Source organism: Leptonotus elevatus, chromosome 2 (genome assembly GCF_054856555.1).
Source record: "Leptonotus elevatus isolate MCC_2025b chromosome 2, RoL_Lele_1.0, whole genome shotgun sequence".
In the NCBI taxonomy this organism is placed as follows: Eukaryota; Metazoa; Chordata; class Actinopteri; order Syngnathiformes; family Syngnathidae; genus Leptonotus; species Leptonotus elevatus.
The window spans coordinates 35,857,302-35,881,123 of record NC_141240.1 but is presented as its reverse complement, the minus strand read 5'-3'; the positions used below and the strand labels follow the sequence as shown (position 1 = coordinate 35,881,123).

Here is a 23,822-nt window from a genome sequence, read left to right as displayed (position 1 = left end):
ACAAGCACACGCACACGCAACACACAACGAAAGTGAAGCTCAATGCCAATGGGCTGTCTCAGGTTTGATAATAACACTTGGCCCGTTAGAGCACATAACAAGCACTCCAAAAAGCTGTCAGCATCCCACTTACTCTAAAACCAGCAGGGCTGCACTTACGGGATCTTTGCCGGCAGTTTTCTGGATACGCTGACATGCTGTTGCTGTTCCCGGAGTCACAATGTTTTTCCTCTGCTGATATCATTTCAATACACTTGAACTGCAATTGGGTCCACACATTTTTACCCTAAATCAGTTGTAAAAGGGATAGTAAATGGAAAGATGTTTTTTCCGTGAAACTAAATTAATAAGGTACTCAACTGTATGTAGATTCATCAATTCCAATGAGATGAGGCCTTGGTGGAAGTATGTACCCTCAAAGTTGTTAATATGAACTTTGATTACTTTTTTGATATTATAAGGAAAAAAGAGGCTCACTAATTTGACCACTAGAGATGGGAATTGATACAAATTTAGTGATTCTGATTCCAGTATCGATACTGCTTATCCATTCGATCCCTTATAAATTACTTTATCAATTCTCATCAGTTGAGGGAATAAAATATTACAAATGCTACAATATCATAGATGTCGTTATAATTATATGATAAAGCCAAATATGATTCTGCGTATGTGACAGAATTAGAGGTACATATGTTTTGCAAGTACCCCTCTTATCAGTGACAATTTATTTATTTAGTTATTTATTTTAATCTGTTACTCTATTAAATATCCACTTGTCCCACTTTATATCATACATGTTTTATCGCTTAAAGGTAACACTTACAAATTACAAGTCACTAATACAGTATGTCCTTCAGCTGAGATATTGCAGAAATCATAGTAGTTGACACTTGTGTTTGTTTAACAGCAACAGTTAATTTTGGCAGGCATTTTACAAGTAGTTTATTTATTTATCTTAGTTTATTATTTTGGATAAAAATACAGTACTAAATAGTTTGATTCATGTTTTAATATGATATTTTTAGACCAGTTTATTCAAAGGAAACTCAAAAGATTTCAGTCTAGTTTTAATCACATCATTTTGACAAAATACTACCGTGTTAAAAGAATGGCCTCAACTATCAAATCAGCAAAACAAAAACACATTTTCATAGCTTACTAACCACATGACTGGTAGCCACCCTGCACTTAAACTTTCTGATCTTTCTTTCTGAGCAATGGCCAAAATTCTTACATATCTGTACTGTTTGTGTGCTCAAGTTAGAAGCCAAGTTTCATTGAGACATGGGGGGAACAGCAAAAAGGTCTAGAAGGCCACATTTCCATCTCGTCATTCAAACACGGGTCAATATGACAAAGCAAAAGTCTCGTTGCATGTTTGACACAGTCACACACATGTAAGCTAATGCATTTATGTTAGCACAACAAAAGTAACTTTAGCTCGCTAGCTTGAAACTATGAAATTTCTCACATACCGATTGTCAAGTAAAATTTTATATAGCTTATTAGATGTTATGAGGACTTTTTGTAAGTTCATGTCATATGAACATCGAGGAAGCTGCCAACTGAATTTGCGTATGACACTGATAAAAGTCGCTTGCCTCAGTGGCTTGGCTGGCGGTAAAACGTTGCGAGTCGGGACAATATTTACTTCCGTGAACACCGCAACGTGATGTCGTCGTTTTGCGTGCATGCCACTTGACGTGCTCTTTGCGCATGCGAGTGGCATCACGGGCGCGTTGCGTTCACATTAGATGTCGCATTTGCTTTTGTAACGTGAACGGTACATAAAAAGATCGGATTCAACAAAAAAATCTGAATTGGGCATCACGCCCTGCAATGTGAACGTAGCCTAAATGTGACCTTTACTCCAGAATAGGCCTCACTAACCACTCCAGTGATGTGGCGGTGTGGCATTCTACAGTAGAAGTCTTCCTCTATCTGCTCATCTCTGCTTCATCACTGACTAGCGGGACGTGTGAACTTGCAACTCTTCTCGCTTTTATATGTACTGTGTGCATATGATTTACTATCCCAACATTATATCTTCAGCAAGCCTTCCCCTCCCTCTCATCCTGTGTTTTCTTTCTCCGCCAGCCTCCGTCTGACCACAGGCAGTCCCAAATGAAAATATGAACTCAGAGAGAGAAGTTAATCTCCCGTTCAAAGGCGGAGCAGAGGCTGTAACTCAATTCAGCCCACTTTGTGGGAGGCCACCTTTTCCTCATATCCCAAAATTAAAGTAAGCTGCCCACTGATGAGCATTGGGATTAAAAACTGTTTAGCTCCCAATGTAAGCCGCAGAATTAACACATAGGCGCACGCGTATCAAGAGAAAATGCTACTGTGTTTGCGTTGAGTGCGCCAGGTTGGTGGGCTTGAGATTCCCGAGCCGCCCTTATTGGAGATGATTGCTCTCATAAAGCCTCTGCTCTCTAAATTACCACCACCTCCTTTTTTTTTTTGCCTCCTCCGCAGACTTCCATTTGCAGTCTAAACACACTTAATCAAGCACAGGTGTTCCTTGATGAATTTACAGACACCCTGCTAGCGTTCGGCAAAATGCAAGGAGCGAAGACGCGAGGAAGGAAGCTTTCGCTTTTCTTTCTCTTGACTGACGTTGGTTTCATTTCTCTTTCTTTCCCATAATAGCACATATGAAAATGGCATTCACATATGGTGACATGATGTTGAATAATGCTTGTTGTTGTTGTTGTTGTTTCTTTTGATGTGGGTGACTGTATTCTGTGACTGAATTGTAACTTTACATTTCCAATACTGTTCCATGACATTGTGAGTCTTTAATTGAAAAAACACTGCTTTTAGCTCCATTTCGAAGGCTGAAGGTGTTTTTAGCCGTATGACTTAAGTATCACGTGTTTTTCATTGAACAAAGCACTGTATCAGTTTTGTCTGGTTGAGGCAAGTCTAGCGAAAAGCCCAGTCTAACTGCAAGCATGGGTGGAGTTTTTTGGGGGGGTATTTTCCTAGACGAGCGCAGATAGAAGTGGGTGTTTTCCCCATTGTGTGTCATTGTGGGAAGGAATGCAGCTGACTCCCGGCAAATCAAAGCGGCTCCCCTCATTCTTTGTGAATGATATATGATGGCATGCAACACACACCTCCATGGAGCTGAGAATCTGTGTGCTTGATCAAATCCACCAAAATCCTGTTACGCCATCTGTCCCACAATTTTTTTAAGATGATAAAAAAAATCATAAAATTTCCAGATGCGCTGGAATTCACAAAAATGCTAAACTAAACTTTTCCCAGAACAAACATGGCACAGGTGCCTGTCAACAAAAAAATAGGGCCCCAAGTCGTGTTTCTTCATTGACAGTGAAGTTGTTTCTGGAAAGCCAAAGGTCTCCTCTCCTCTTCCTGTTTCTCTCATCTGTTTGTTTTGAACTCACCTCTAGATTGACCATCGTTGGTCATCTCTGAGTTAATCTTGTAACTGGGATAACAATCTCCTCCTGTGTCGCTCCGTGATAGATGAGCAGTGTGTGTGAGACAGAGTAAGCGGCGTCTGTGCAAGCCAGTGTGTGCGGTCCACAAGCGCGAATGCGGAGGGGCTCGTGGTATCCGTCAGAGGAGAACAATGGCTTTTAAATGAATCTGGGAGCTCGTAAATCACACAAAGAGAGCGCCCAAACGCGCCACTGATTGCCCGGACGTCAGAGTCGGCGGACGACATGAAGGCGCGAATGAACGAGAGCCGCAGCAAGACACCTTGTTAGCGTCAGAACAAAACGTCTCCATTAGGAACCAATGGCCTACTTATGCAAATGAATCCATCTCTTGCAGAAGTTACGTCCTTGAGTGGGGTGTGCTGTAGTTAGTCAGTGGGCACATGAAAATAAATTATAAATAACAATTCACCATGTAGATGTGGTACCTAATAGGGGTTGGACGACCACAAATTTACATACACATTTTTTGTAGTTGACCATAAAAACAGTAAAAAAAAAAAGTTATTCATTTATGGTTCTGGTTTGGTTTAGGTAGTATGATTTTCTCTCCTGAGTCCAGACACTCTTTGCCAGCTATTTTGCTGTTCAAAGTTGGATGTTCTCCGTTGTAAGCCGGTTCCAGCGAGACATCTGTTCAATGTGTATTCCATTCAGTGTTAAAACACGCTAGCTACTGTATGTCAATCTCAGGTTAGCTTAGCAATTAGCATACCTTCTCTGTCATTCTTTGTCATCCCTTCATATGAAGGATACTTGGCAGAAATGTAGCTTATTCCCTGCCATGGAGGCAATCCTTACTCAAGTAGCCAGCCGAAGTTCATTGTTTTTTTTTTTGCTCGCTACCAAGTAGCTGTTAAGTAGCAACGATCTTGCCTTGATCTCTGACTCGGCCTACACGCGGTACGTGATGTGAGCCCAACAAAGCTGTTGTTTTAATGAGGTGCAAAATGCATTGCAAAACTGCTTATATCAAGGCTCGGTGTTAAATTAGCAAATAGTAATATAAGGCATAATACCAACTTGAATCAAGCAATATGCTCTTTTTTGGATATTTACTAACTCTAAATAAAGTTGCTGAATAAGCCGGAACTGGCGAATAGACATCAAATTCTTGTGAAAAGCTATAAAAATGGAGCCCCCTCATAAATGAGCAGAGGCAATGTTTTAAACATATTTTATACTCAACTCTCAACTCAACTTTATTTATAAAACAAGCATTGCTGTATACAAAGTGCTGTACATGGAGCCAAAAGCCGAAGAATACAGATAGGTTTTAAGATGGGTTTTAAAAGTAGCTAGAGAGGGAGATTTCCTAATATTGAGCGGAAGGTCATTCCAAAGGGGGGGACCGGCAACTGCAAAGGCTCGATCCCCTCTAAGCCTCCGCTTTGTCCTCGGTACCTCCAATTTTGTCTGGTCTGCTGACCTGAGGCACCAGGCAGGTGCGTAGGGGTTCAAGAGCTCAGCGAGGTAAGGTGGGTCAAGACCATTTAGAGATTTAAAAACAAATAAAATAATCTTAAAATGGACCCTAATTTGCACAGGCAGCCAGTGAAGAGAGGCCAGGATAGAATAGATAGATAGAATAATACTTTGTAGGTTTAAGTAAATGGCAGCTGATAAAGATTAAGACATTCAAGATCTTTAAAATTGGCTTGATTATAGTATCATAATAATAGTGTTACTGTGGATGTTGCAGTTTCTGCTAATGCTAAGCAGTTGTTAGTCATTAAAGCTCGGCTTCATTATGGTTAGCATGAGTGTTGCCACAAAGGGAGAAACAAGCAGTAGGCAGCATGTAATTGCAGGTATGTGCAGCAAAAACATGCAATTATAAATTTACAGGAGCTATTTTGCGTATTCTTCTCGCTTCAAATTCACAGAAAGACTCCTGCAGCTTTCCTCTGCAGCGTTGTTTTCACGCGGGCCTGTCGTGCACTGTGGGTAACTAGCAGTGATTCCAGTGTCACTGTGAGGGTTGAGGTCAGGTCAACCCAGTTGGCCACCCAAAGCAGCACAGCAGATGATGCAAGGTCAAGGGTCATGACATCTTCTCTCACCTGTCTATTCTCCTCAATAGCACAAGTGGAGGATAAAATGGCAGATGTGTGAGAAAGTGAAGACACAAAAGTAAACACATATGTTGAATGAAGATCTGTCCCGTCTTGAACTTTCTGTTATGGGTCGGGACCACAAAGTTGTATAACGCTTTGGTTGATTAGGTGGCGAGGTTCAGAGCTGCCACCCAGACACTGAGGTTAACTGGTTTGGTTTTTGCGGCCAGATTCTTTGGTGAGAAGTCCCCCTTTGTTAGTTAAAGGCAGACCTCAAGTCACATTCCCACACACGCTCACTGTTTGGACACACATCTATTTCAAATGTGAAGCAACACAGTCACACTGAAACACACATCTCTGTTGTTTGCACTCCTTTTCCAGACAAATGAGCTCAATATTTAGGTGGGAGGGTCCAAGAGAAAAAGGCACAAAAGAAAGTAATTCAGGGGGTCTGTTCTTAAGACAAATGACTCGAGAAACGGCCACATGGCAGCTGGACTTTTCTCTCTCTGGGGAAAAAGACGAAAAAAACCGAGTTGACAAGACATGAAAATATAACAGCAGACAACAAGAACTACCAACAAAAAAAAAAACTAAGTATAATCTAACCAAACAGTGACACGTTGCCCTCAAATTTGATTGGAAGCGTTGATGATAGTTAATGTAACCAGGCCTGAAATTTCTTCCAGGTATGAGATGGTTTGGCATTAAGCAAGCCAGGTTCCAAAAGTGTCCGTTCAAAAGGCCAAACAAAAGCAACTTGAATTCCATTGTTACAAGTTTGAACAACAAGTTTATTAATCCATCATGGCTTCCTGCAGATTTTTCATTTGAATTGCCGTATGATACAGCTACAGTACAATGTGAAGTTGATAAATAAATAGTCAAAATACTGTCACCAAAACAAACCCCATATTTTGTCAATTTTCTCTGATGAACAAAGCATTCAAAACCTTTAAAACACAAGACGCTGCTCTTGGGCAAATGGTGGAAGACCAAAGCAAATCAATGAATGGATGACCACAAGAATTCACAAAAACATCCAAGAAGCTGCTTTTTCATTCTTTACCTGAGGATACTTGGGAGTAATTAGCAGTTTTAAATCAATATTTAGTGATTCACGCTTGCTCATTTGGAGCACAAAGGCCAGACAGTTCTAACATTGTCCATGGCCGAGGGGCACAATCTTGACCACAGACTCACCTTACATTCCTACAACACAGCAAAATGTTTGACAACAACATGAACACACACAGATTAAGCTGTTTTGCCGTGATATCCAATAAATGGTGGGAAACAAATAATTGAGAGCCCCTAGTCTACACTTTGGTTTTGCCAGAGTCAAATGCAGTGCAAACTTGCTACTTTGGGATTTGATACTAGAGCTTCACTCTATTGTGGGGTTTTCATTTGTGACCATAACTTCAACCTCGCTATTTCACGGGTTTATATGCTATATTTTTTCCTTCTACGTTGGACCAGTTTTATATATATATATATATATATATATATATATATTAGGAGAATTTGTTTAACAAAAACCAAGACCATGAACATTAGAGCTCGTCAACAGCAAAATCTCCATTCCGTCATCGTGGATTCTTTCGGAAAACTCTCCAAACGAACTGCTTCACGGAGACCGTTCGGAAACTCAGAATGTTGTTCTTCTTCTTCATGGTCTTCTTCTTAACTCATTAACTCGCAGCCATTTTTACTGAAATAACCCCCTTCACTCCCTGTTTTACTGGATTTTGACTGATTTTGCAAAGGCCCACAGAATATTGTGTTCTATTGTTATAAAAACATGGAACCTACTAAAAGAAAGATTAGAGTCTCTTCTTTCATCAGGAAAAAAAGTATATTTGTAACTGTTTCCGTTTTGCAGCAATTAACATTAGAATATAGCTAAGTTTCATAATTATTCACAAATCTGTTGAGAACTGTGGGTAAATTTGCTTTTTGCAACATGGTCCTGGTTGATCTCTTATACCCTACTGCCACCTGCTGGCCGTTTTTGTAATACCATTGCTTCAAGCGTTTTCTTCAGTTCAGAGGCTGTATCAAAGCCTTCTGTATGCTCTAGCATTTAAAAAACACTCACACATAAAAACGTATAAATAAGTTTTGGGGACCATGGTAATATTTAAAATAGAACGTATGTATAGGTTTTTGAGAGCAAATGAGTTAATAGTCTTCTTTTTTATCTTCATTGTTGTCATGGTCTTAGATCGATAGCTTAAGATAGCTTTATTGTCTGTTCCAGGTAAAAACAGAAATGACATAATGTCTTAACAGAGGTGTAAATCCCCCCCCAAAAAAGACCATAAAAAAAAGAAAAGTCAACCTCTACATCACGTAAGTTCATCTAACGCAGGGGATCATGAACGTATCACCCATGAAAAGTGAGGGAACACTAGCAATGTTTTTATTACTGTTGGCCTCACATTCATTTTTTTGTGAACTAACTTGTGGTGCAGCAGCGTCGAGATTTCCCACGTCTCGTCCCAAGTTATGTGGACCCTTGAGACATATGTCTTCACTGTCTGTCTCGTCACTTTTGACTGAGGTTTTAGTTGCTTATTTTCATCCGTCTCTTACATTTTTTCCCTTTTATTTTGGTCCATTTCCTGTGAGCCCAAGAAATCCCCCTCAGAAAGACGGCCCTGGTCCATGCCTCCAATACTCTTTCTTCATCTCGGTTCAGCAGGCTATGTAAACACACTGGGTGGACTACAGCTGGCGGGACATAATGTGTGGCTGTGGGTGCGTGCATATTTATGTGAGAGCATGCAGGCACATGCATGGTAGAATCAGAAGTGATGAGACGTATATCAAGTGAGGGGGAAGCAGGCTTTGTGTGCGTACAGTACGAGCGGCGGGGGTCGCGGGCCATTGGAGCTGGTGGCGTATTGAATGGCTCGTTAAGTTTGGCCGTGCTCGTGTGCGCGCCCGCGCAGCTGTGCGTGGCGGCCGCAGTCACGACTGCACCGGGACGAGGGAGTCAACCTGAGACCTGCCCAATCAAAGTATGCGTTAAATCAGAGTTGCAGCTGTTGTGTGTTGGAGGCTCTGCGTGTGTGAGTGTTGGCACGCCTCTCTCCAAAGTGCCGCAAATTTTGTATTTGCGCAAGGAAATACCTTGACAGGTTTTTGGAACACCCGCCCGGGTACCCCCTCTCCGTCTCCTGCTTTCTTCAAACTCTTTTTCTCCATCTCCCCTCTTCCTTTGGTGTAGTTTTTGGTGTTGTTTTACATTCACACGCCCTTCCTTTAGCTTGAAGCAACAGTCTTGCTCTCAGTATAGTGTTGTGTAACTGCCATCACAAAGTCTTTTAAATAAAACAGACCTGAGACTTCATTCTATGACAGCAATGATCATTTTATGTCCCAAAAATAAATGGTGCCAAAACAATAACAAATTTTTGCTCCCTATGACAATAAACATGTGCTCACTGGTTATGCCTTCTACCCGCCAGGTTTTTAGTCGTACTCCTCTTCATCTGCTGCCTGTTTTTTTCCACACCATTTAGACAGTTTAAGACCAGGGAAAGTGCTGCCTGCTTTCGTAAGGACAGATGCGTTTGTGTCCCCTGTCATCATTTGTTACATTCCACATAACTTATAGGCCTCTATTTTCCTAGACAGCGCACGGCACTAATGCAGTCGGATCCTAAGTGACAATTCAGTTGTAGAAAGTTGAGCTAAACCTTAGACCTTCTCAGACCACGTTTAAAAAAAAACGGTGCAGGTTAGACAATGGTTCTAACGCAGCATATATCGTTCATCAATATGTGAACAGTAATCAAAGCTTCTTGTATTCTATATTTTTAATCACCCACTGGCAACACAGCTATGGGGTGGGCAATCTCCAAATATCCACTTCACGGTGCAGATGTGCTTCTTCCATGTCAAGATTCTAGTGCACAACTAGCGCACTGCATTAAAGAGAATGAAAAGAGCCTTTTAATTATTTTTCCCGTGCCCTGAAAAGAGCCTCTTAGATTGGCCATGATTAAAGTCGACTCTGACTAATCCCACAGCGGCCCTCCCTCTCAAAGATTGGCCGGCCTGGCCCTTGTTTGCAAAATTACCAACATCATGTCTAACCTGCCTCACGCAGGATTTACGGCAATCAAATCGAAAGACGAGAATTGATTTGTAAATACTTTGTGGCTAATAGTCTTGGGGAAAATAATTGACCATATGAGACACCTTGACTAAATACTAGCAATACTAGCAATGATACCATAATAAAAGAATAATAAAAAATGACATTGTATTAGGTGGTGTCGTAACTGCTTGTCCCTGGTTCTTGAAATGTGATCGCAACTTCTTTGGAGACGCCGGGTTCGACTTGTCAACTTAACATAATACGTTTTAAGTTGTCATGGTAACGCAAACTGGGCGCGTTGACAAGCAGCATAACAGACGAAGAGGGAATGTGACGCCTTAACTAGTTTAGTGTTGAAAGGTCAAAGTCAGGCCTTGGATTTGAAATTGAAATGAAGTCTTGCTTTGGCACAGCTCCCATTTAATAGCTCGAGAGAGTGTCTGTAATGTTTTTGTGTGTGCTGCAATTTATATGGCATATTTGAGTTGTCTGGACACACACAATGGGTACAAAAACTTTACACACCCCTGTTAAAATGCCAAGACAGTAATTCCATTTTTTTCCCCACCATTAATGTGACCTTAATCCTGTGCAATTGAATTGAAACAAAGATTATGTTTTTTCAAGATCAAACAATCAAATGATTGACACCTTAGGCCTTTCATCGGTTGTTTTCCCCTCTGGTGCGCGGGTTTATTAAACTCAAATCAAAGGCACAAGATGGCAAGAAGGGGCCAGAGTGGCCTGATTTTTTTTCACAGAACATTTTATTATTATGCTACTATCAAGTCGTACTGACAGTGTTAACAAATATGACAATTTTTTTTTTTTATGTATTTATTTATTTATTATTGTTATTGCCAACTCTCTTATTAACGCACATCTTTTTTTATTTGATCCCATACTGTGTCACATGTCTTTAATTAATCATGTAAAGATGAATAACAAACACATGCTCATTAGCTTCACTCCTCAGGTTGCCAAATTATATTGTACATGCGTAAAAGGCATGTTCTTGGTGAGCTGCTGACATTGCACTGCATGCGCTGCTGGCCCAACAAGAATTTACCAAGAAGGCTCTTCCAGAAGTCTAAATATTTATTTATGAATGTAACAGCTCAATTTGTAATAATGTACACCATAAAAATTTTGTTTAAAAAGGAAATGTGTATTTATCCAGAAAATTAGTTTTTCGTCCCAGCAGTGTGTTGGGGGGGTCAGTGTTCAACATGCGTTTGCATCACATTCTTTTTGAAAAAACATGGCATTTCACGATGACTTAGTGTGAGAGTGGGACCTAGATGCTCATATTATCTTAATTTTTGTCTCAGAGTTTGATGTATTAACATGCTCCTGGAAAGCGAACTAACAACCAAGACACCTGAAAGACAAGAATAATGCAACAATCACATGAATATGAAGCTGTATTATATGTAACCAAAACTAGGGTGAAGACTTCGTGTTTACAGTGGTGCCTTGAGATACGAGTGACCTGACTGAGTTTTTTTTTTTGATACGAGCCATTGTTCAAGTGGCAGTGAACTCAACTCAACACATTTGACAGTATTATCAGCAAGCAACACTTTGAAGAATCTTAAACAATTCTTCATAAAAGAGGCTTCAAGCTGTTTAATGCAGCTCCCAGTTGAAGTTTACTGTAAAACTGAAACTTCATGTTGTGTATTTAAAACCACCATATCATAACCTTTCAGTCTGCTATCTTAATAGTGCTGAATCGCATCTGTTGCAGTGCTTTAAACAAACCCTTTAAGCAGCGGGGTGAACACAAATGTTGCACATGTGACAATATAACAATAGTCACATTCAGATTTTGAAGTTTATTTCAATCTTGAGTCAAAACAAAAACTGCAAAAACAAAGCAAACAACTACTATAGAAATATTGCAAATGAAAACAACATGCAGAGCGAGCCCGAAAAGTAGTAGGAAGAAGACAAACTTATTTAGATCCTACCAACGGCTTCACATTACCAAAGATAAATATAAATATATATATACGTTCACAAATTAAATATACACATCACGTAATTTTGTACATACATTGTACTGTATGCCCGCATGCATCGTTCTCTCTTCTCTATACAGTACACATAACTTTACAAATACACACTGTATGCTACATGTATTCTCCCTTATAATATACTGCATTTACATACTTTTGGAGGTTGTTTTAATTCCTCACTCATACTGTTCCACAGATTCACACCACAAACTGAGAAAAACAAACTTTTCAAGTTTTCCGTATATTGTTTAACCTCTACGTCAAATGACTAATTTTATGGCTGTACTGATGAGCTGACAAAAGATTTGAGGTGTTATTATTCAATATGGCTGCGGACGGACGGATGTATTGTATTTTTGTTCATTGCAATGCGAGCAGTCACGGAAATGAATTAAACTTGTATCCCCGGGCACCACTATAGTTATCTTACTTACTTACCACCTTGGCTCACGTGAATCTAAGCATCGCAGCTGATGAAGCTGTCATAGCATGTCATCCTGTAATTGTGGACCATTTGGACGTGACCAAATGAAGGCCGCTGCTGTTTTTCAGGACGGCCCAGACCGAAACAGGAAGGAGTGGCTGTCTGCCAGTGGCTAGCTGCAGGTGCAAAGCATCGGGTAGAGAGTTGTCCTTCCCCAGCTTCCCGATGGAGGTCACAGCCCCAACTGAACGTCTACTGTTACTTCCAAAACTACAAGGCCACAGCACGCTTTCCTAACTCTTCCACTCTTGCTTCACCAAGCTCCCGCCTAATTCGTCCCGTCGTTTCAAATAAACAATATATACACTCTAAAGCGTATCACACACATACTGCGCGTTCTCCCCGTCTACTCGCTTTGCAAGTTGGCCGACGCCAGAGAGAGTTTCATGGCCAGAGTGTGTTGTGACAGTGTGAAAGGCACAGGAAGGAAAGGCAGCGCTTCCTCTGATGCTCCTGCTGATGTGGACCCGGCGAGATAAGAACACACACATGCATGCATGGATGCACACACAGCCACAAACTATACAATCACAGCACAAAGACACACTGTCGGCACTAACACCCCCGCCTCATTTTCCAACCCCTCACCACAGATCAGATTCCTGTGGCCTTAATCAACCTCGGCCTCGCACCATTTGGATACGTTCGTGTCTCAACAATTGACACACGCAAAGTGTTTGAACTGGCAGCTTGAGACGAACACTGCAGGCTGTTAGGGTTAAGTAAGTAAATAATCACGACTTCAAATTAACACCCAACTGTTCGGGTTAGTGATACAAAGCAATCACTCTGCCTGCTCTGGATAAAAACATCTCAACTGGAGCTGGACCAAAATGTGTTTAATGTAAAATTACTGTAAGTGAACAACTTCCTAGAAAGCATACCCGGACGACAACGTCACTGAGTGTCCCTTTATTTTCTGTATGTGTGTGTGTGTGCGCTTCTGTAAGACCCTCTATCTGATGATGCCCTTCTAATCCCCAAAGTGATGTGTCATGAATATGGAGTTTAAAACACAAATCCCCAGGGATGCACCAGCTATAGATAGCTCGCACACACACTGAATGCTCGTCTTCACCCGCAACACTCTGATGATGACCCTTGTGACGTCGCGAGGCCGTAACACAGAAATGTCACTAGGAGGTGATTGTAGTGGTGCCTTATGAAACAATGGGTCTGAAATTAGCATGAACATTTTCAAATATGATCCATTGTTCGACTTTCTTTTGTTTTGACCTACAAGCAAAAATTTAAGATACAACAATGCAGTTTGGCAGATAGTCAACAATTTTTCAAAAATATTCAAGTTGTTTAAAAATGCCACTCCCACTTGAAGTATACTATTATTTTAAACATAAACAGACAGTTACAGCTTGTATTTAAAACATAGATTAGCTTCATGCTAACAAATTATGCAAAACGTCATAGACAGGCTAATGAATAGCATATCTGTGGTGTTTATAGTGCTTTAAGCACTAGAGTCACTTACAGTAGTTGTGAAAGTCTTTTTTTCTTTGTGTCTCGAGATTATTATTATTTGTTCCCTCACTTTTTCCCCAGGTGAATTTCTGGGAAGTAGAGGACGTAAAAATATTTGTTTTGGGGACGAGTTACGCTTCTACTGAGCCATAACAAAGCCACCACACAGTTCCCGCCCTTCTAACCACTTGTTAACTTTGTAAATATAATAAGAAAAATAGCAGCATAAATCAGTAAATGTGTAAATGTGGCGCGGGTGGAGGGCTAATAATCTCTGAAGAACCCGCGAAATAGCGAAGTACAACCCAAGATAGAGCCCGTAATGAATGAATTTTGGACCCAAATCCGCGATATAGTGAATCCGCGATAAGTGAACCTCGAAGTAGCGAGTGTCCACTGTATTGCAAGAAAGCAAATCAGTTTAGCTTAATGCTAATTAGCATCTATGTTGCAGTTTTTTAACCCTTTAAACAATGGATTGAACACAACTGGTTCAGCAACATGTAAGCAGACAATGTAACAATTCACAGTTGTATTCCTTATCCTCGCCGAAGAACGATTAATATTAGTGTTGCACTGAGATCAGAGAAGGTTTGATATGTGATTACGAATCCCACTTGAGTTCAAGAAAGAACTGATAGCCGAAACGGATTAGTGTCATTTTGACTTTCCATTCATTTCAAAGTAAATAGATGATTTGAGATACGAAGGTTTTGAGTTCTGAGTGTGGTCACACAGCAAATTAAACTTGTATTTCGATGCAGTACTTTACATACATTAACACTGTGGCATTCTTAGAATTTCCTGTTGAGATTTTTTTTGTTAATCTGACCACACAAAAAAATACGGCAATAAACCTGAAATATCGTTCAGTGCCAAAACATTTTGGCCCCATACATCATGTGATTGCAATTAAGTTGTGCTGTGTCACATAAGATAAATGACCATCTTGTGTAAATTTGCTTGTGTGTAAACGTGCGGCGCGTTTTGGCACGAGGACCCAGCGCTTCTGGAAGCTCTTTAGGTTTAATTGAAAGCAGTAAGATGGAAGTGTGTGTTCCTCTGCTTATTACGCTGGAGAACACACACGTACTACATAGGTGATAAAAGTAGTAATGTGAGTGAAATTGCAATCTCTGCTTTAGTTTGACACATACCAATGTAAGCACACACACACGCGGGCATGCCAGCCCATGTGGCTCGGGGGTAGTAAAACCAACAACCAGCAACACGTCTCCTGAGCTCGAGTGCCGGGTGAGCCAAAAGAATGCACAGCCCTCTGCATCACTTCTCTCTTTATCTGCTCTTTTCTCTCTTTTTTTGTGTCTGTTTGTCATTGGCTATCTTCTGCTCGGTTGTGAGGCCCTGCAAGAGAAAGGCCCTGTTGTATAAAGAGCTTGTGTTGGCATCCCTATGCGTATTTGTGTGTTCCCGGTGTGCCAACGGAACCAGTTTGATGAGTTTGCCCTTGGGACGGAGGGAGGAAGTGAAGGCAAGGCAGAGGGGAAGTGGCCTGGGAGGAGGTGTAAGGATGAAAAAAAATGCTTATGAAAAGCAAAGGGATGAAGGTAGAGACAATCGTCTGCATTTAATCAGCGTACGTGACCGTGCGTGCGTCTCCCTCTGTCCTCCGTCTTTGCGTTCCCTCCGGGGTTCAGCGGGGCGCCGTGTGAGTCCCACAAGCGGCGTTTCGCCCGGGCCTGGATTTGGAGCAGGGCTGCGCTCAGGTTGAGCGGGATCCAGCACCCCCGAGGGCCCGTGTGGAGGGAGTGGAGGTGGCAGAGGGGAAGAGCAGGCAGAGCAACACAATTCTGGATCACCTTCAAAGGGTTCCCATCCCAACGGAGGGACTGGATTCCTCTGTGGAGGGAGTGAGAGAAAAGGGGGAGGGCGTGGAGGGAGACACGGAAGACTAGAGACGAGGACAATCTGTGGAAAATGATTCAGGTTAGAACTTCTCGCCCACTCCTTTCCACCCTCCCTCGGTTTCACTTGCTGTGGCGTGCACGCACTTGCCCTCCATGCGGCAGATGATCTATTGAAGAGGAGAGACGGGGAAATGTGGCCTGCACAAAGGCATCGTTGTGTCTCTTCCTTGCGCGGCGGCCGTGTGTCCATGTAGGCCAGCGGAGGCATGTGTGTGTGCGACGTGCGTGTATGTGTGTGTTACAAGGATGTGTAGGACTTTACTTTCTAGATCAGGAATGGGCAACTGGCAGCTCACAGGCCGAGTGGCCCCTTGATTAACTTAAAAATTGGTTATATAAATAAATAAATAAATCATTTTTATTTATTTTTTTACAATTTTACAACCCCACAAAAAAACTTTAAAATACGCTGATGAATATTCAATATTATAACACGGGGGAAATAAAGAAATAAATTATGGGGAAAAATAAAGAAAAAAAATCCTGAGAATATATGAATCTGCGGGTGCAAGCGGCAACTGTAGTTTTAGGTTGTAATGTCACCATTCACCACTAGAAGGCAGACATTGCTTAGTTGGACTTACACTGAATCTTATACTGACCTATATTAAAACGTGAGTAGGCCTAATATTTTTTTTGCAGATTTGCAGGACAAGCATAGTACCTTAGTTAATATTCCAATTCTGCATGAGTTTTTATGGAAAAACAAGTGCACAAAATAAGTTATTGCACTTAATGTTAGTTTTCATTTTAGCCATCTTCGAATGTAACTTTGTTATGCAAGAGAGCCCTTTGTGCTCAGGAAAAATAAACAAAAAGAAAACTCATCACAATATGTGGTTATTGTTTCTTTGCGTCAAACCCTTTGTTGTTGGTTTAGGATAGTGGATGTTATTATTGTTTAGAGTTGTGTCACTGCGTTATAGGTCACTGTGTTTTGAATGGACCAGGGGGGTCATTGTGTTATGGATGTATTATGCGTATGCAGTTACTATGTCTCTTAAGATTATAATGTGATCATGTTGATGTTTTAGCCATATCAGCCACTCTAAGTTTGCCACATTTTATGCACTCACCATGTTCCTTATGATGATAATGATAAGGTGGTCACTGGTCAGTTGCTATGTTCCTTGTGATGATGAAGTCAGTTGCTATGTAGTTTCTATGTTCCTGTAATTGTCATACTTATTTAGGTTCTGTATTTGTGGCTCTTTTTAGTCATATAAGTCTTTATTCTATCATATAGAATTGTGCACTGCCCTAGCGATAGTTAGGGATAGGTTCTTTAGTCGATGTTTCCTAGCGGAGGATTTCCCTGTATCCAGCCAGCTCAAGATTTAGTAGTCAGCGCAAGATTTCTTAGTCAAGGTTTTTCCGTGAAGTGTTTTCTTCACAGCCATCTGCATCCAGTCCTGCTTTCTGTTGTTATTTTGTATTTTTGCCTATAAAGACTCTGTGCGTTTAGATCCAAATTCTGCACCTCTGTGACAGTGGATCTTTCATACGGTACATGCATTGAGAAATGTATTACGAAAAATTTAATATATTAAGCGCAAGCATTTTATATGCATGCACATATTTTATTCATATATAACGTGGCATTTTTGTCATACATCTGATTCAGAAGTGTGTGTATTAATGTGGTCCCCCAGTAGCACTGATGAAAAATGGTGGCCCCTTCCAGAATTTCTATTGCCAACTCTGTTCTAGGGCCTCCCACTCACCTTCCAGTGTGTCCTAACGCATGCATGGGCACTCTCCAAAATGCCCCCCAGACTTACAGTGGACAATTGCAAATCAACCCTGTCATTTGCGTCCACATTTTAACTTCTCACACACAAAAAAATACTTTTTAAAGTGCTTGTAAAATTGCATATTAACTTTCAAGTAAGTTTGAGGGCAGATAGTAAACTTTTTAAGCTTGTGTCACTGTGTGTGCATCAGGGACAGACTTTGATCCCGAGTGTGGGTCAGTAGTTTGTTTAGCATCAATTAGAGGCTCTGTGTTCCTCAATGCAAGCGTGAAGGGAGAATTAACGTGCAGTGGCACATTCCCACCAGCATACAACACACTGCACCTCAGCTGGAACCTTCCTTCACGGGTCCGTCCATATTTGTGCCTGTGCACATGTGGATAAAACATGTATCCTGTATAGACTCATCATTTCAATTCAAGTATTATTTCTTCTTTACCCCGCCTCTGTCTTTCTCTTTGCTTTCCTCCCGCCTGTGTCAAGGACTATGGTCTGACCACAGCCATTTCCCTTTGCAGCGCAACACACAGCGCATAGTTTCCATAAAACATGCATTTAACGGGAGAGACGATACATAGATTCTGGACAAAGTAAAGACAACACAGACGCAAGGTTTCCTGTTCTGCTCGCAAAGTCTGAAAAGCACATGTTCACTGGCTCCACTCTTCAAACTGTCTCGTTGAAGACCATTCAAATACTGGGCTTTATTTATAAGCATGTCTTGGGAACATTGGAGGCATAATGTAGGCAAAGTCACATTATCTAAAACGGTGCATTTATATTGCAGGGCCCCGGCTGTCACATGACCAAAGTTGCATTTTTAAGCAAGTAGATTTCATTAAATTACCTTTAAATTAATCAATCATTTAAAAAAACACAACCAAGGAAACATCTAACTGAGAAAAGCTCTTCTTTACAAAACAAAAACATACTTTATCCAGAAAATCTTCATGACTCCAACAAGTGACATTTGCACCATTTACCAGTCGATCTACGTTCCTACCCTCACCTATGGTCATGAGCTGTTGGTCCCAGATACAAGCGGACGAAATGAGTTTCCTCCGCAGGGTGTCCGAGCTCTCCCTCGAGATAGGGTAAAAAGCTCGGTCATCCGGGAAGGACTCGGAGTCAAGCCGCTGCTTCTCCACATTAAGAAGAACTAGTTGGGGTGGCTCTGGCATCTGGTGTGAGGTGTTGCGGGCATGTCCCATTGGGAGGAGGTCCCGGGAAAGACACAGGACACGCTGGAAAGACATTGTCTCTCAGCTGGCCTGGGAACGTCTTGGGATTCCGCCGGAGGAGCTGGTTGAAATGGCTGGTGAGAAGAAAGTCTGGGCTTCCTTCCTAAAACTGCTGCCCCCGCGACCCGGCCCTGGATAAGCAGTAGATGGATGGATGGATGGATGGATGGATGAACGTTGAGTTTTCCTATCTCTCCGCCTTCATGCAAGCTGTTCTTCCATGTGTTTCAGGTTGCTTCCATGCATCCAGCCCTGCTTTCTCAATCGAGAGTTTTTCCCATCAAGTGTTTTCTTTGGGGACATCTGAATCCATCCCGGATCTCTGTTGTTACTTTGTACTTTTGTACGGTAAATAAAGATTCTCTGTTTCCCAACTCCCTGCGTTTGGGTCCTAACTCCTCACCTCACGTGACTTTTACCAGTAGAAAGTAGTAAACTGAGCTGAACTCGGCCCAAATACACGAAAAACATTCTGGCCATTTGCCAATTTGCAGATTGCAAATACCTTCATGATTAGATTCAGAATTGTATAAATATCCGTATTATTAGAATGTGTTAAATGTCTCAAAACAAAGTAACAAGCGGCCTCTAAAAATAGATGTGAGGTGTCAAGAGATCCAGGCATGTTAGTAAAACCTTGTTTATTTTTTTCTTTTTTTTTATAGAAAAAAGATGCATCCTGTTCATGCTGGTTCAACATTATTGTGTTACAAGTGATTAGAACATGCCTAACCCTCTTAGGGATTACTGGATTGAATCCATAGCCAGGAAATGCACCACATACAGGCACCACTTTACCATAATCCCACTGTTTGCCACTTTGATATGTCTTTTCTCTTTTCTACTCTCACTGCATATGTGTCAAACTTATTTTTGCTTCTTCCGCACTTTTCCACTTTTGATGGGATGCCTAGGAGAGAGTTTTCGTGGCTTTGCCAAGGTAGGCCCCACTTCCCCACTCTCATTTGGAGCCAGTCTCTGCGCTCGCTTGTAAATGGCGAGATAAGTGTGGTTTACCCGTCGCTGGGGTGTAAGGTGCACTCAGCACTGCCCTGACATGTCTGTGCCAAAGCCCAACAGGGGTGTAATTACCTGAGACTAGGTCAGCACTTTAGGCAGGGTAAAAATACCTCCCGACTTGTAGAAGACAGAGCTGCGCCTTGCAAAGGGAATCCTCTCACACATTTAGTGCTCATCTTGTTCTGTCTTTTATCTAAGATGAAGCTTGACACTGCAATCGGTCACCTTCTTGACTCACAGACAAAACATTTCCATCTTCTCCATGCAAAGGTCTGACCTAGAAAAGTGGAGACGGCCGGCGTTCCGCCCTCGGAGTCCAGTACCTTTCCACGCTCCTGTTCCACCCGTTCACACCACATCTGTCTTTCTGCCCTGTGAGTTAAGGACAGCCAGGGCCAAGCAGACACACAGAGGACAGCTCTGCACCAATCAGGACACGGCGACAGCTTGTCTCAATTAAATGGTATGTGCTTATGCCGCAAATCACAGACACATGTTTCTCCTCTGCCCTCCCACCCTCCCTCGCCGTGGTTGCTGCCTTGCTTCTCCACTACCTAATGCAGCGTAATCACCCTCATTACCTAATGAGACCCTACTGTGCACACACATCCCCTGACTCTCCCCTTCGACATTTCACTCGTCTTACCGGCACAGTAAATGGCAGCCACATGCCCTCGAATGGACAACTATTAAATTGTATGTCGTTGGCTATAAAAAAATAAATAAATTAAAACACTGTAATAGCACAATCATAGCATTGTAGTGTGCATTATCAACAGGACAGTGAGCAATGCATTAAGCCGGCATGCAGCTGGGGAGGGGCGAACCCCCTCATTAGCTTCCTTCAATGTATCTACTTCCTCTAATCTCTTACAATAACATAATCTCTTTAAAAGTGCTGCAGCTCAAGTCCAATCTGCCTAAAACCTGACACGTGATGAAGGTCAATCCGCAGTAAACCTTAAACTGCGGGGTCCAAACAATTGCTCCACCAACCCCCACCCCGACAGTGTAAAGTATGGTCTAGTGTGGCTTGTACATTTATTTATAAATTGTATTTATTGTATTTAAATGTATTTATAAATTCATGAAAATGTCTGTTTTTTGGTGTTTTTCCACTGGACCAATTAGCACGTTTTGAATTTCACTGATGCTTCGCGACAAATGGAAGGCGGAGTGCACTGTGTTGTTATCGAGACTAGTTGACCACGGACTGTACCCATGTCAATCCGGAGGAGTGTATGAGGCGAAGAAAAGGCAGGTTCTGTGTGTGTGTGTGTGTGTGTATTATTGTTATGTTTAAAAAAGTAGGTCAGCTTTTGACGTATGATCATTCACATAAAGTGCAAAGCTGTGCCGGCGGTCCAGATTTTTAGCTCACTGGTAGCGCTCTGCACTCCCAAATCGGAGCCGTGGTCATGGCGCAGGTTCAACACCCCCTCCAAAAAAAGTTTAAAAAAATAATAAAAAAATAAATTTTCACAGGATCACGGGAGGTTGGCTGCTGGAAAAGTACATTTTAGCGCAAAATAAGTTGGCCTTTGTCGTTATTTATTTATTTATTTATTTATTTATTCATTTATCACGTAAGACTTCAAAACAGAGTTATGTTTTTTTTCCCCACTCATACAGAGGATTCATAAGTTAATTAAAATAGTTATAATGTATGCCATCTTTAAGTAAACTTTGAATATCATTCAAATATTTCGGGTCCAGGCTGAGTGTTCTCTTTTTTGAAAATCAAAATATGGTCACCCTATGTTACATACTGCACAGAATATTAGATTGCCTGAAGAGTAAAAGATATTGGCTCTTTTCTTGATTCTGACATGTATCTCCTTGCACATAACAAGCATCACTGCCAAGTTTTTAATTTGAGCCTGGGCCCGACTCCTGAGTAGCCCTCTGATCCCAGAGCAGTTTGTATCCCTTTCACAGCCTTCCTTCCATCGCAGCGCAGTAGTAGAACACAGTGCTGGCCCTTTTTATTTTTATTTTTTTTATGTTTTTCCATCGTGTCTCTTGCCTCCAAACCGCTTACAGATGTTGGCAGCAGGGAGCGTTGTGGCAACTCCAAACGAGGAAATCTAAATAGAGATCAGGCTGTAAAATATAGAAGAAGGCCCACAGAAAGACAAAACAAGAGGAGCACATTTGAAAGAGTGAAGAAGAAGAAAGCTCAGTATTAATGGAGAATTGATGTTGAAAAAGGGTAAGACTGCATTTTTTTATTTAAGCTGTTGAATTTTGAGTTTGGTTTCAAATGGATTCAAATCCCTATTGAAGAAGGCTGACAAATAGACAAACGATAATAATGGACTGTTTTTACTTGAAAGAAATCCCTTCATATTTTAAAGGGGAAATCAACCTTAAACATTTCTTGACAATAATAAGTGACTTTACTAGTCTAAACATGACATTCAATTTAATATTACAATTGTGGAATATGAGTTATGAAGCAAAATCCAGCCATTTTTATCCATCTCAGGGGGCGGCCATTTTGTCACTTGCATTTTGACTGAAAGATGACATCACAGTTGCTCAGCTCTCAGGCAACGACCAATCACAGCTCACATGTTTTCTGAAGCTGAGCTGTGATTGGTTGTTACCTGAGACCAGAGCAACCATGATGTCATTTTCACTCGACAGCAAGTGGCAAAATGGCCACCTGCTGATATTGATTAAAAAAACTGTTGAACGTATTAACGCAATATTAAAAAGAATATCGTATTTAGACTAGTGGGGCAGCATAGAACATATTATTGTCACCCCCAAAAATTTGGGGGGTTGACTTCTCCTTTAAGAGTAGCCTGGCTGAATAATCTACTGAAGCTTTTCAAAGGCTGATAATGGATTCTATTAAAATGCAACATGCTTCAAAACCACAACTTCCTGTTCTCTTCTCCACTCAGTGGTCCCTTGGCAAGTTTTTCTATGAAAATAGCAGGCGATGTCATGTAAGAATAACAACCGCCAACTGGACTTTACCAAGGCCTATACTTTAAAACTATCGGTTGGGCTGAAGGTATAAAGCGCGCCTGATAGCTCCCTCCACTATCCCAACAGGAAGTGATGGATGAGGCAGGATCTGTGTTGAAATGGCACGTCCTGCTCTGAGCTCTGGGTCCACATCAGCTAATGCCTGAGTGGGAGTGAGCATGGAGCGAGTGGAAGCGCATTGGCCACGGTGCCACTCGCCACTTGGTGATTGTAAAGACGACTAACCCCTCGACCGCCTCCTCCTCCCGTCTCCCACCTTGCACTTTATTTATTAATGGATCCATTCAATTATTTACCTCCCATCCGAGGGATGGGCGGCAGGCCATAAGTTGGCACACATGCACGCAGAACGCACCGTGTTGTTCACATGGGTCGCATTTTCTGTTTGGAACACATAAATAAATCATACATCAGAAACATGTCAAATTGATCGTCTTGTTTTATATATTTTTTTATTTTAGTTAACACTCAAATTAGGGTCATCCAAATCTTACCAGTGTTAAATTGCAGCATGGACTTTGCACTTGCGTTCTCATCCTTCTTTTCTGTTTAAGCATATCATTGACCACTTGGTGTCTTCTCTTATCTTCCCCTGCTGGCCTCAGCCACGCGGCGGCCAGATGAGAATCAATCCCACCCGGAATAGGGTTTCACATCCTGGAAGCAGAGGTGTACTCACGCACGGGTCACTTTCATCCACTTGCTGTGGCCATATGTGGGTAAGGTTATGACCAAGAAGGTGCAAATGCATTACAAATGAGGGGCTGCTGTCGGTCAGATGAGGAGGGAAAGAAATCTTGAGCTAAATCTGGAATCTGTGGCTGAATTTGCATGTACATTTGAACGTTTTGAAATACGATCAAACGTATTTGTCACAAATTTGATTTTTATCACGCATTTATTGAAAGTCTTTTAACATTTTATTTTATCTACTGGGTAATGAACTGTAGCTAGGAAAATAGTGTGCTTTAGGTGGTATTCTGGAAAAAGGACGTTACAATGCATAATATTGAATATATATATATATATATATATATATATATATATATATATATATATATATATATATATATATATATATATATATATATATATATATATATATATATATATATATATAGTGATAACTTTGAATATATATGTGTATAAATGAGTGAAACTCTTTTCTCAAATACGCTGTCAGTGAAAGACAAAAATACCTTAAATAGCATTGTTAAAGTTGCAAAATTATTGGAGCTTACCACAGGGACT

The 23,822-nt window shown here is 41.2% G+C and overlaps 2 long non-coding RNA genes across 2 annotated transcripts in view; both read left to right on the top strand.

Moving 5' to 3' along the window:
• The window catches only part of LOC147179803 (uncharacterized), a 235,117-nt gene extending 216,192 nt beyond the window's left edge, over positions 1–18,925 (top strand). The window contains exon 4 of the long non-coding RNA XR_015094156.1: positions 18,783–18,925. This is a non-coding gene — a long non-coding RNA (uncharacterized LOC147179803). The remainder of the gene's footprint in view (positions 1–18,782) is intronic.
• A 405-nt stretch (positions 18,926–19,330) lies between these two features.
• LOC147179802 (uncharacterized) lies at positions 19,331–23,519 on the top strand. The gene is made up of 4 exons (XR_015094130.1): positions 19,331–19,491; positions 19,842–20,034; positions 21,615–21,783; positions 23,177–23,519. It is a non-coding gene; the product is annotated as an uncharacterized LOC147179802 (long non-coding RNA).
• The last annotated feature ends 303 nt before the right edge of the window (positions 23,520–23,822 follow it).